The sequence below is a fragment of the Otolemur garnettii genome, unplaced genomic scaffold (genome assembly GCF_000181295.1).
Source record: "Otolemur garnettii isolate 467f Iridium unplaced genomic scaffold, OtoGar3 scaffold00143, whole genome shotgun sequence".
NCBI lineage: Eukaryota > Metazoa > Chordata > Mammalia > Primates > Galagidae > Otolemur > Otolemur garnettii.
This window is the reverse complement of record NW_003852538.1, coordinates 130880-145617: the sequence shown is the minus strand read 5'-3', so window position 1 is coordinate 145617 and position 14738 is coordinate 130880. Positions and strand designations below refer to the sequence as shown.

The 14738-nt window shown below is 40.9% G+C and overlaps 1 pseudogene; it reads left to right on the top strand.

Annotated features, from left to right (window-relative positions):
* Positions 1 to 10447: 10447 nt before the first annotated feature.
* On the top strand, positions 10448 to 12242 carry LOC100956013 (annotated as a pseudogene).
* Positions 12243 to 14738: the final 2496 nt, after the last annotated feature.

Here is a 14738-nt window from a genome sequence, read left to right as displayed (position 1 = left end):
ATTGCTCTGATTTGGGTTATTTCTTTTCTTTTGCTAGGTTTGGGATTGAATTACTACTCTTCCTTTTCCAGTTCCTTGAGATGAATCATTAGCTTGTTGGTTTTATGGTCTTTCTGATTTCTGGATGTGGGCATTTAATTTGTTATGAATTTCTCTCTTAGGAATGCTTTTGTAATATCCCACCAATTTTGATAGCTTGTGGCCTCCTTGTCATTTTGTTCGAGAAATCTAATGATTTCCTTCTTTATCTCCTCCTTGACCCAGCTATCATTCAACAATAGGTTGTTTAGTTTCTATGATTGCATGTGAAGTTGAGCATTTCTGTTGGGATTGATTTCTATTTTATTTCCATTGTGGTATGTAAAGATACAATGTATAATTACTATTTTTTTTAACTTGTTGAGGCTTGATTTGTGACCTAGGATGTGATCTTGGAGAATGATCCATGAGCTGATGGGAAGAGCATATATTCAGTAGTATGGGGTGAGATGTCTTGCATATGTCTTTTAAACCCATTTGTTCTAGATTCGTATTTAAGTTCAACATTTATTTGTTTAGTTTCTGCTTGAAGAATCTGTCCAGTTTTGTCAGTGGGGTATTGAAGTTTCTGGCTATTAATAGTGTTGTTCTTTACTATATTGTTCAGAGAAAGTAGGGTTTGCTTTATAAACCTGGGGGCATTTAAATTGGGTGCATAAATATTGAGGATTAGAACATCTTCTTATTGAATTATTCCTTTGACCAGTATATAGCATTGACCTTTGTCTTTCTTTACTTTTGTTGCTTTAACATCAATTGTATCTGTAATAAGAATTGGAACTTCCACTTTCTTTGTGGAAGAAATATTTCCATTTGCATGAAATATTGTTTTCCAACCCTTCATCTGGAGTCTTGATTTGCCCTTGGGGATTAGATGCATTTCCTGAAGAGTATATATTTGGCTTGTATCTTTTTTAGCCAGTCAGCTAGCCTGTGTCTCTTCAGTGGGCAATTCAAACCATTCACATTTATTGAGAGGATTGATAGATGGGGGGGAATTCTGTTTGTCCTGTTGTGTGGGCTCTGTTGCTTTGTTTTTATCACAAGGGCCTTTGTCCTAGCTATGCTTTGTCCTTTAGTAGCCAGGTATCTTTATTTTGCTTGGAGTCCATTGTGTTGGTCTGTGTGTAGTACAGTTCTGAGTATTTCCTACAGAGAAGATCTTGTAGTGGCAAATTTCCTCAGTGTTTGCTTGTCAGTAAAAGATTTGATTTCTCCATTAAATATGAAACTTAGTTTTGCAGGACATAGAATCCTGGGCTGGCAGTTGTTTTATTTGAGAAGACTGAAGCCCACTCTCTTCTAGCTTGTAAAGTCAGTTAAAGGGTTTGCCCTTGTACATCAGCTGCCTCTTACGTGTGGCTGCTTACAGAATTTTCTCTTTCATTTTAACTTTGGCCAGTTAATTAAAATGTGTTCATGAGATGCTCTTTTTGAATCGAGTCAATCCAGAGTTTGAAAGCCATCTAGTAGGCGTGTTTCTGAATCTCTGGTGATGCTTGGGGAATTTTCAGCTCTAACATTATCAACTAGGGCCTTCATGCTCTTGGAACTCTCTGCTTCTTCAGAGATCCTATAATGCATATGTTTGTACGCTTCTTAAAGTTCTGTAACTCTCTAAGACTGTGGTTCTCAACCTGTGGGTTGCAACCCCTTTGGGGGTCAAATGATCCTTTCACAGGGGTCGCCTAAGACCATCCTGCATATCAGATAGTTACATTAGAATTCATAACAGTAGCAAAATTACAGTTATGAAGTAGCAACGAAAATAATTTATGGTTGGTGGTCACCACAACATGAGGAACTGTATTAAAGGTCGTGGCATAGGAAAGCTAAGAACTACTGCTCTAAGAGATTACTCTGCTTTTACTCTTTTCTTTTCTTCCTCTTTAAATTACTGGGTTAGCTCAAGAACTTTATCTTTAGGCTCTGAGGTTCTTTCTTCTCTGTGAATTAATCCATTGTTAAAACTTTCTACTACATTTGAAAATCCTTGAATGCCTCCTTCAATTCTTTAAGCTAAGTTATATCCTTTCAAATTTTGCTCAGATCCTTGAAGACTTTGTCTTTCATTTCATTAATTTCTTGGGACTTTTTAAAAATTTTCTTTTTGCTAGTTTTAAACTTTCCCTTCAAGTCTCTTCCTCATATTTGCCATCAATAGTCTAAATTCCATTTTTGTCATTTCCACAATTTCTTTATAGTTGGAATCTTCTGTAATAGCCCCATTGTGATCCCTTGGGGGGAGTTGATCTATTCGGGTTCTTCATGTTGCCTGAGGTTTTTTTGTTTGTTTTGTTTTTTCCTGTTTTCGTTTTTTTCCTTCAAGTGATTTCTTCTTCTTTATTTACTTTCCCTACTTTCTTCTCTCTTTCTCTCCCTCTTTGCTCTTCTTTCAATCTACACTTTGAACTTGAACGGATCCTTCCAGATCTCCTGGGTGTTTGGGTATAGTTTCTTTCTCTCTTCACTTTCTAGGGGTCTTTCATTTGTTTCAAAAAGGTGACGAGGTCCACCTTAGAGACAGAAAGTTCCACAGAAACCAGGTTTCTGTAGTTATCTACCATCACATTTCTACACAAATTCTGCTGAGCAGTGTCTTGGTATTTCTACTCCCCTCAGGAGAATTCTATGGCCACCTCCCTGAATGTCAGCAGCTCTTCCTTCTTGTTCTTTACTTGAGTACTAAGTCATTGGAGCAACTCCCACCTGGATACCAACCAGGGAGATTCTGTCATTCCTGGCTTCTGTGTTGTTCCTCAATCTTCCTTACAGATCTTGCAGTACCTACAGGTCACAGGGCAATAGAGGCTGCGACATAGACACTTGGCTCTTCCAGAGCAAGGAGAAGGAGCAGTGAACATGGATTCAGCTTGGCAGGCTGACTGGTACGTAAATTTTCAAAACACTCTATGTTTTTTAGATAATGGTATCAATGTGCCTTTCTGTTTTCATTCCTTGTCCCCTATTCATATTCTTCCTCCTGTCAACTAAACTTTGAACTTCCACTGTCAAGAATGTTGAAATTCACACTTGTCTTACAAATAAAACAAAGTTTTCAGTAATTTTCCACATGATATCTCTAAAAGTTGAAAAGCAGTATATAGTTCTTATGTTATTATGATAGCAAATTTCATTTAATGCCAGACCAATGCTCTATGCCCATACTATGTTCCTTCTTTACAGATTCAGATAACCTCTGGAATATTTGAAGGAAAACATTTACTTATTTAAGGTCAAATAGATACTTTTTGTTACACTTTTATTAACCAGTAGCTTCACTTTTAAGTTATTTTCTAATTTGACCATGTCTTTTATGTGTTTTAATTTTTTTGTTTTTTCCCAGAGTTTTTATTTGCTTTCCTTTTCTTCCTTGCATTATTTTCCTGTGTGATGTATTACTTCACTATTGCTGCCATACAAATTACCACAAATTCAGTGCCTTAAAACAACACATATTTATTATCTTGTCATTCAGGAGGTCAGAAATCTAAAATGAGTTGGCAGAACTGCATTACTTCTGGAAACTCTAGGGAAGAACATCTTTCCTTGTTTTTTCTCAGTTTCTAAAAGCTATCCACATTGTTTGGCTCATAATCCTGCCTCACTCCAACCTCTGTTTCTGTTGTCACAATTCTTTCTCTCATTCTGACCTCCCTGTCTCCCTCCTCCAAAGACCCTTGTGCTTACATTGTTTTGCCCAGATAATTCAGACTAATCTCCCTGTTTAAAGATCCAAAAGTTCCTTTTGCTATGTAAGGCAACACATTCATATGTTCTGGAGATTAGCATGTAGAGCGCTTTGGGGCCATAATGATATACACAATATTTTTCAACATTTCAATCATATTTTTAACCCTACCAGGTCTCTAGGAGGGTCCTGGGGAATCAGATATCTCCAGAATATTTCCCACTTTGTATTTTCCTCCATGCTTATTTTGGTACTAGCTTTATTATGCAACAGAGAATTTGTATTTTCCAATCCTATGAGTCTCCAGATTACTAGACTGTTATTTGTCTTGGATATTATGCATAAAAAGTCTTTTGAGCAGAGATGTGCATGCTTTTCTTCCTGTTTCCTGTTCAGCTGGAAGTTATCACCTTCTTAGAGGAACGTATTTGAGGCTGCAAAGTAAGGCCAACACATCCTCTAGCATCCAGGTGTTTTCTTCCAACCCTCGGAATGCTGTAGCATCATTAAGCACAATATTTGAAGCTAAAGATTCAGCTGGATGCAGTAGCTCACACCTATAATCCCAGCACTTTGGGAGGCTGAGGCAGGAAGATTGCTTGAGGCCAGAAGTTGAAGACCAGCCTGGGCAACATAGCAAGACCTTGTCTCTACAAAAAAAAAATTTTAAAATTAGCTGGGCATGATGGTATGCACCTGTAATTCTAGATACTCTGAAGACTGAGGTTGGAGAATCACCTGAGCCCAGGCATTTGAGGCTTCAGTGAACCAGAAAACTATGATTGTATACATATTGTATTATATAATATAATAGTTATTACCTAGCCTTAATATATGTAAGATATACCAGATAGCAATGATGGAGATGCCCTCAGCTTTTGCAATTGACAGAAATTGCCAGCTATGTGTGCCCAATGGGCTTTTGAGGTAGGGTACAAGTAAAAAAAGAAAACTTATTTTGGATCTTAGAAGGTAGGTAGGATTAGGTTATATGTGGGAAAGTAGTGGACATCCATTATTTTTATCTGTTCAGCACTTATTTTATCTTCTTTATATAGGGGTGTTTTTATTTTCCTTTGAAGAACCACTTTCCCTTACCCTTGGTCTGTGAGGTCTGTGTGAAGGTGACTCACTCTCAGTTCCAGGGAACAGCAAATGGCTAGATTTGGCCACTCAGCGTACGCCATTCTCTTGTTCCCCATGCTAATTTCATTATGGGTATAGCAGTGAATTTAAGGGTTCCAAGGATCAATCCTGAGGTTTTTATAAGACCAATTTTAAAATAGAATTGCTTTTTCTTCTACAGTTGTGCTGGCTGAGATGTCAGTTTGGAGCTGCTGGTGGCCATCATGGTATCATAAGTGGACAGTCTGTCTGACAACAAAATCAAGAAGAAAATAAAAAGCAGAGCCATGAGTTAGAAAAATGGACAGATTAAGTTTCAATGCAACAATGACAATTTTTAACCTTATGATATAGTCATGGATAAAGCAAACTTTACTTTTCAATCATGTGAGATAAACGTCTTCTTTTTTCTTTTTTTTTGCTTAAGCCAGTTGGTTTTAGTTTTCTTTGCAGGCTAAGAATAGGTAGTAATGTAAGCATTTCAAAATTTTCCTGACATGACTTGAAGCTGACATAAATCTCTTACATTTATAATTGTAGGGGAGGAGGGAAAGACTTTTCTTATATACTCTTAGGTTCCAGAGGCCTGTGAGTTGGACTGACAAAGGCAGATTAACAGAAGTATATATACAGATTTTATTTGATGTTCATATTTTTATGTGGCACAGGGACTTCCTAGATAAAAGAGAAAATTCTAGGGAAGTGGTTAGATCCAAAGGCTAAATATATTTCTAGGAACATGTGGTAAATTATGGAGCCATGAAAGGCAAAGGAAAAAGGGATTTGAGCTAGGGTGGTAAATTGTAGGAATAGAACCGGGAATACGTGGAGAAACTAATGAAAGAGAAGGGTTCTTTAGTGAGATTGGTTTGTACAGACTTACCTTGGTGTCAGCTCCTGCCTTTGGTGATAAGCATGTTCTCCTTCTGGTACAGGGAGGCCACCTCCCAGGGGAAATGCACGCCCTGCTTTAAGGTAGAGATGGGGGTCGCGGAATCCTTCCCATATCTGCCATTCCTCAGAGGCCATAAGCTGGAAATAAGAAACCTGCCAAAGTGGCATATTTTGGGCTCTTTAGTTATGGTCCTCTTCACAGTCTATCTCCTCTCAAAGAGAAAAGTAGAAAACATACAGTATCTCCCCCAAATGCTAGTTTCTGTTAGACGTTTATTGACTCACATCACAGAATGAAAGGTTGTGTTGTAATCTGGGTGACTATGACTTTTTGCCGGAGGAAAATGCTTTAAAATTCTGATTAACTTCACAGGGCATTTGTTTTTATTAAACACACAAAAATATATATCCACATTATACAGGAAAACTAAGATCGTCCATGGATAGCTTTAATAGTACAGTGAAATCCGAGTCCATCTACTAGTCAATCCTCTTTCATGTACATAATTACTTCTAAGGACAGAAACAACCTCCCTAACTCATTAGAAACATCTGTGTATTTACCATATAATCCTCCTGCTGGATTTGCTTTGGATTTAGTTATTAAAGATAGGCTCTAAGCATTAACTGAGGCTTAAAAAACAAATAGACTTTAATATCCAGGCTTTATTCTGAATTCTGGGGAGATGCCTCCTGACTGTGATTTTTTAAGTTTTAATAAGAGCCATTGCATCTTCCAATATCTGTTTTACAAGCTATTTTCCATATGCTTTCTGCTATTTGCATACAAAGTGTCGAATGTTGTTTGCAAAGGAGTGACCTCCTGGGGCCGTGCGGAAATATGTCTTCCTCCCCCATTCCCAGGACAGTTCCCTCTGAGGACCTGGTCGATTTATAGAATCATTGTAACATTCAGAGGGCTCTTAGGGCTTTGAGCCACAGAAAGTCTTTTCCTAATATTATAATTTACCTGTGACCTTTTACTGCTACTATGCATCTTCTGAAATACTCAGGAAGGCTAAGTTACCGCGGCTTGCTCTTGGGTACCTTTTGTTTGGTTCTGACAACATTGGGATCCGAGAGGTGGGTGAGGCGGCACTCACGGTTTCACTCTGTATCATTCACCATGGGAGACACATTAGTGCCTCTAGACGTGGGCAGCTTAGCTGGTCCTTTGTCAGTCTCATAGCCACATTTATCCAGTTCCCAATATTTGGAGCTCCCGTGCCTGACGTGTTAGCCAGGGTTCCCGTCGCAGGAAGGTTGATGGAGCTGGCTCCCAGCTGAGTGTGGCCCGGGGTTCCCTCTGTGCCCCGGGTTCCCTCTGTGCCCCGGAGCCTCTCAGGTTTGGCAGTACCAGGAGAGGAACACGGGTGGGGAGGCCCTGTGAGCAGTGAGAACAACTCTAGGCAGCTTGGATGCCCTCATCACTAACCATTAGCAAGTTAGCAAGGACGTCTTTCATTCCAGGCTAACACCTCAGAGGGGAGCACTGCAGAAATAGCACTTCCCTGTGGGGAGGTGGAGGTGGGGGGTGTCCTGCTGATGCCCCGGACACCGCCCAGGTCTGTCTGGAACACTGTGAAGGGTGGAGCCGGGCACAGGTGAGTGTGGATTACAGAGGAAGAGAGAGGAGAGGGCAGGAAAAGGGAGCAGGCTGTTGAATTCAGATCACGGTACTTTTCTCAGTTTTGTTGAATAGTGGCTCTATTTCAGAGCTAAACCCTTCAGAAGAGAATTAGAGAAAAACACTCTGAATTTGTTCCCCTCCACACTTTGATATCTGTTTTGAAATGTTTTTCCTGTAGTCAATCTGAGTTTGTGCAGCTCCTATATGTACATAAAAAGTTTCACGCGAAAAGTTTTTATAAAGTAGATCGGTGAATTAAAAATGAACAAAAATATTCTCATTTTAGGTCAAAACGTTTATATTGCTGTGATGAAGAAACTTGGTAATTTCCCCATAATTTTAATGAAACCTATGCCTATAAGACATTCCAAGAAGCAGCCTCCCTGGTAGCTGGATTTCCCTGACGACTGCCTCTCCACTCTCCCTCTGTTAGCAGGACACGAGGTAGCTGTGCTTGTCTAATGGGCTGGTGCTACTTGGAGAAAATCATCGTCAAAAAAGAATATGCGGACACACTGATTTAATGATCTATATGCTGCTTTGCCCTTTGGGTGGTCGTTGTTACCATATAAATTTACTTATGAAACATATTCTAAACAGTGTATAAACTCTGGAGTGATTAGATAAAATAAAGCCAGACTCATAAAGTCTCGCCACACACACTAGGAATCCGCAGAAGGAGGGAGAACCCAAGATTCTGAAAACACACAGGATGGCCTTCCCGTGCCATAGAACTTGGAGTCATTTCCAATAAAACCTTTCTTTAATGTCTGGGCAAAGATCTCTTGCCAAACAAGTCAGCAGATGACAGAAAATTCAGGCTTTGGTAGAACTGCCTACATGTCTAGGCCTGGGAAGTCTGTTCCACTTACAACTTCAAAGACCAAGGTGCAGATACTGCACAAAATCCACCTGGGAAAATAAACTCAGGGTCACACAGCACATCAGGCCATCTGGTCTCAAACGCTTCTGAAGCCCAGAAAGTAGATCTTCTTGAAAGGCCCAGGATAGGGTATTTAAGGACAATGTAGCATTTCTCAAAGTATAAATGGCCTGAAGATTGTTTCAGTAATCAATGAAGATATTAACATTAATATTTTTAATAAGATACTTTATTCAGATTAGTGGAGTCCCTCTCTGAATTTATGGTTGAGGCAGGAGGTTCCCAAATATAGAAATTGTAATGAATATCTGATAAATATTGACCACAAATATGAACAAATGTTAATATTTTTTCTTTCAGGTGTTTTTTTCTTTAAAAAAAAGTCTATATTTTCTTCACTGGGTCCACTATTTTCCCTTTCCCCAAAGACCTGCTTCATCTGGTATATGTACCCCAATTGTATTCTTATAGTTGTACTTTATTTTATGCACTTTAGCAGAATTTTATGATATTCTCCATAAGTGTCTTGAACAATTTTTTTAAATTGTGCTATATTTTCTAATTATTCTTGCTATTATTTAAGCATCATGTTGCTTTTTATCTATTGATCTTTGATTGAGTAATTTGAATTATCTTTTTTTTAATTGAATGATAGCTGTGTACATTAATGCAATCATGGGGTACAGTGTGGTGTTTTCATATACAACTTGAAATATTTTCATCAAACTGATTAACATAGACTTTATGTCAGTTTTCTTAGTTATTATGTTAAGACATTTATACTCTACTTTTAGAAAGATTCACTTGTAGCCTTATAAGACAAACCATAGAGGTGATCCCTCCAATCACCCTCCCTCCACTCATTCACAAATTATCTTGAAGGTTCTTTAGATTCTTCTAGGGTATAAATTATATCGTGTACAAATGAACAATTCATCTCTTCCTTTCCAATCCTGATGCCTCTATTTTTTCTTGTATTATTTCTTTGTTTAGAAACTCCAGTGCATTGTTGAATAGTAAAATGATTCCTGGCATTCTTATCTATTTCTTACTTTAACAGAAATGCTTCTGAAATTTCATCATTTAAACTAATATTTCCTGTCAGTTTTTAGAATACTCGCCTGATAGGTAGGAGAAGTTGGCTTCCATACACATTTTTGAGTTGATTTTTTTCTGCTTTATTGAGAGCAGCACATGGCATTTCTGGGTCAACCTCTTACTATAGTAAGCATTATGTAATTGTACAGATTTTTCTGATGTTAAATAATCCTAGCCTTCCTAGGATTAATCTGTTTGGTCATTGATCATGTGGTCATGATTTGGTACATGTACACAATTTAATTCAATATGGCAATTTGGGGACTTTTTATTCATTCAATTAACAAGCACTTGTTGACTAATCCCTGTGTGCCAGGCACTTAGGCAAGAGAAGAGCAGCTGTGAACAAAACAAATATTTAAGAAAATCTTTGCCTTCATAGATTACAATGAAGGAAGCAGTCAAAAAGCCTGATTAATAAGTAAAATATATAGTATGTTAGACTATATAGACAATATATATATATGTATATATAATAAGTAAAATATATAGTATGTTATCACTGTTACAGAAAATAGCAGGAATATGAAATCTGTAAGAAGGGCCCAGTCCAAGTTTCCTTTTTTTGAAACGAGTATTAAGACAGGGTCTCCCTCTGCCGCCGTGGCTGGAGTGCAGTGGCATGGTGATAGGCCACTGCAGACTCAAGCTCCCAGGCTCCAGTGACCCTCTCACCGCAGGCTTCCCAGTTGCTGAGACTGCAGGAACATGCTACCACACCTGGATGATTTTTCTTATTTTTTTTAGAGATGAGGTCTTGCTGTGTTGTCTGGGCTGGTCTCAAACACCTAGCTTCAAGGGATCCTCCTGCCTTGGCCTCTTAAAGTGCTGAGTTTATAGGTGTGAGCCACTGCACCTGGCCAAGAGTTTGAACTTAAGTTGGGTAGCCTAAGAATTCCTCACCAAATGCATATTTGAGGAAAGACCTGTGAGAAGTGAGGGAGCTATCAATTCAGCCTTCTGGGTAAAGAATATTCCAGGCAGAGGAAATAGAACTTAACCAACCCGGAGATTGAAACGCTTCTGCTGCATGGCAGTTGAAAGAATGGTGCGAGAAATTGGAGGGAATTCAATGTACCATGTGTTGATGGCACTAACAAAGTCATCACCCCCACAGTGAAAGTGACTCTGACGAGTTGCCAACATTTGCCTTTTTCAAGAGGGACCCATCTTCAACAAACAGAAGGTAGCCTGAGACAGAGAAGATTGTGGTTGACACCTCAGATTCTGAGGCCTCCTACCTCCATCACCAGTTTTGAAAGATTCACTGCCTATCCTGAACACAGCTGAAACTGTCACACAAACAGAGCCAGGCAGAGCACTAAGCAGTGAAAGTAAGGATGGAGTGGTGTATATTCCCCTGGCTGAGAGGCTTACATAATTTTTTGACCCACAAGCAGCTGAGCCCAGAAGACTCTAGCTACCTACTTAAAAGTATTTTGGAGCATCAAAATAATGAAGGAGCATCCAGTAACTGGAGAAAGGATTCCTTTCCAAAGGTCCCTGATATTCCCCGCCATGATACCCCAGAAAGGAGAAGGTCAGATAACAAGGACCCTATCTTAGATAATCCATGCCGTCAGCTTCCAATCTACCAGTCTGCCTGTCCTGTTCAGAGCAACAGCCTGATAGTAACCAAAACAAATTCTGACGCCCTCCCACCTCAGAAGAAAATCACTCATAGTCAGAAGGTCCAGGGAATAGGTTCGCAGAGTTGCTGGCAGCAGGAACAAGCAAGCCAGAAGGGAATCACCCTGAGATGAAAAGGAAAGAAGGTATCACTGGTTAACAGAGTGAAATCCCAGAGACCAGAGGAATGCTTAAAACACATCATCGTGGTGCTGGATCCAGTCCTCCCAGCATCTGTCTTCACCCTGGGCTGAGTCGTCTGCTTTCTGGATCTCCCCCCCACCCCTGACAGTCCCTTTCCTACCTGTTGCAGTGCTTCTACAGATGGAAGGTGGGGGCCAGCTCCTCGGAGCTTCACAGTCCATGGGGTGCTGCCGTGTGATTGAGGCACAGGTCGTGCCTTGCAGTATCACTTGGAGGAGAAGGACTGGGCCATCTGAGTTTGCAGAGGAGGAGGAGCAAATGGTCCTCATGTTCTGGCAGAGGTGTTTGTATCCATGATCTACAACTTAAAACAGGGAAATCTGGGCAACACACACAAAAAGGGAAGGAAACACTTTGGGGCTTTGTAATTGATGTCACTGCAAACACAGCAGGGAAAGCTCTGTCACTGCTGATTGTGGATCAGGAGAAATGCTCCAGTCCTCAGAATCCCCCAGGGAGAAAGAAACAGGAAGTAGCAAATAAACAGGCCAAGGAGAAGCAGCAGCTGAGACAACCGAAGGCCAATGTGGGGTCTGTGGGGTCCAGGGTTGACATGGAAGAGGCACTGGTGGATCTGCAGCTACACACAAAAGCCCAGGTTAAAACTGTACAGAGCTGGAAAGAACTGGCCCACTCTGCATGCTCATTCACCAAGGCTGTGGCTGAGGCACCCTTCAAGAAGCTCCGAGATGAAACTAGCTTCGCCTGTGTAGAGAGTGATTGGGCTAGAGGGGTAAAGGTGGACTGTTCTGGCAGGGGACTCGCGCTGGTCTGGAGAGGACAGATTCAGCAGCTGAACCGAGTCAGCTTGGACATGGCCAGTGCCCTTGTGGATGGCTACCCTTCCCCGCCAACTCTTGGTACAGGCTTATCAGTGGTGTCTTTCAGAGCAAGAATGCCAGAATTGGCTTGCAAACATACAAGTGCACCATGGGGAAAGGTGTGACATCCACCTCCTGCCGTGTTGGACCAGACTGTCCAGACATATCTACCTTCAAAGGACCACTATACAACCAAATCTCTGTTTAGGCAGTAGTGATGGATGTTAGCACTCAGGGACGAGGCTGAAAAGCTGGAGATTTCCACCTTCCCACCCTCAGAGCCAGGCTGCAGTGAGGGAGACTGGCAGTACCTACTGGAGCATAAGTCTGGTTGAGACCATAATCCTTCCCTGGGTTTCATTGCTTGTCAGAGTCTCCCTTACTGTCAACTTGAGCAGAAGACAGAGATATTTATATCCACAGCATCCAATGTGCCTCTCCTAGCAAAAAATCAGCTGCCATGGATGAACAACCCTGTTCCAACCAGCCCTCAAAACACAAAGGAACAAAGACAGACCACTCAGACATGTATTTAATAATTGTAGAAATCCAAAAGAATCAGCATCAAGTCTCAAAGTCATGAGTGAACTGTCACCTGTGGGTTGGCGTCATGACTAGGCTCAGCCACCCAGATGCCTCAACCAGCCGAGGAGCAGAAGATGATGATTATGCTGACTCCTATGTTGTCTTAATCTCAATTTATGTGTTATGTATTTAGTTTCAATAAAGCATTTGTATCAATGAAAAAAAAGAAACACTTCTGACATATCTGAGGAATAATTTGATATTTTATTAATAGAAAATTGCCCATTTCATTGACATTTTCAAACTTATTGGCATAAAATATCATAAAATTAATTATTTAAGTATTGCTGTTTTGCCACTTTTTAGTTTGATCATTCTACCTAGAAGTTTGTCTACTGTCTTATTATTTTTCATGTTATTATTGCCAAATGTCCTTTGTAGATTGAAGTTGACAATTTATACACTGCTTCTTAGATGTACAAAAAAATGATTGTATATATGATTTCTTTTGATATTTCTTTTCTACCCTAGGTGACATCCTTCCTCTCACCCTCAGAGAGGACACTAATAAACCTTTGGATTTCTTCAATGTCAAGAAGTAGCTGATGAAAATTTTAGGGGTGTTAGCCTCAACCCCACTCTGCCTAAACACAGCATGCTGCCATTTTGACTGTACTACAACTGAGTGCTGTTGGCATGAAGGCTTTCTGCAAGGTAACCCTCTCAGTGATTCGAAAGGGCACAAGTTGTCCTCTTATTGCCATTGCTTTCAACCCCTTTGCTAACCATCTATATGAGCTTGGGATTGCACAGGAGTTGTAGTTAAAAGTTTAAGGCTCATAGACTGGGTGCAGCGGCTCACACCTATAATCCCAGCACTATAGTAGGTTAAGGTGGGAGGATCGTTTGAGCTCAGGAGTTTGAGCCCAGCTTGAGCAAGAGTGAGACCCAGTCTCTACTAAAAATAGAAAAAAAAATATCCAGGCATTGGTGGTAGGTGCCTATAGTCCCAGCTACTTGGGAAGATGAGTCAAGAGGATTGCTTGAGCCCAAGAGTTTGAGGTTGCTGTGAGCTAGGCTGATGCCACTGCACTCTACCCAGGGTGATGGAGTGAGACTAAATAAAAAAGTGTAATGATCATTAGTACAAAGGGAAACAGAAATTGGAGCCTAATCAGCCAGAAAAAAAGTTGAGCTCTACTGAAGTGACCTCCTTGCTATGTCAATCCAAGGGGCCATGAATTCCAGACATTTCAAGAAGGGAAGTAGTAAGGACCAGGGACAATGTTGGAGCCAAATGGGATAAGACAGTTTAACTATGGTGATTAATCATGTTTTTATTTCCTATACGTTATGACACTTTGACATTTGGGAACTCACCCAACTGGGGAGACTCCCTCCATTCCAGGGTTAGCTAATTCTTAGAGATGGCAAAAGCTTGCCTAAGAATATATTCTTTTTTTTTTTTTTTTTGAGACAGATCCTCAAGCTGTTGCCCTAGGTAGAGTGCCGTGGCATCACAGCTCATAGCAACCTCCAACTCCTGGGCTCAAGCGAGTTTCCTGCCTCAGCCTCCCAAGTAGCTGGGACCACAGGCGCCCGCCACAAAGCCCGGCTATTTTTTGGTTCCAGCCATCATTGTTGTTAGGTGGGCCCGGGCTGGATTCGAACCCACCACCTTAGGTGTATGTGGCTGGCGCCCTAGCCACCTGAGCCACAGGCGCTGAGCCAGAATATACTCTTCAACTGCAAATCAACCCATCCAGAATCTGTACCCTCAAACCACTTCCTCTATTGGCCAAGCTGCTGTCACCTTCTCTAGTCCTTCCAGGGCCAGCTGTCAGACAACAAGGGGCCTTCCCAATGCCCCAGAGCCTGACAGAATTATTCGGACTAGCCAACCTTAAACACGTCTACCGCGCTTACCCAGCCTGGTCCCTTCCCATGGAAATGGCAGCGAGGGCCTTGCTCAGTCAGTCCTTGCTTCTCCTGCCCTCTGACTGACCCCGTGCTTCCTGCAGCCCGTGTGGCATTTCTGTGGACCTACGGGGATGAGCTTCCTCCTTCATTATAGCCATTTCCACATCTGCATGTCTTGCCATACTGATTAAAACAAATCCTAGGAATATTTTAAAACACAAAAGCTCACATGTAGCCTAGACCTGTGGGTCCAATGCCATTAGGATATGCAAAAGTCCC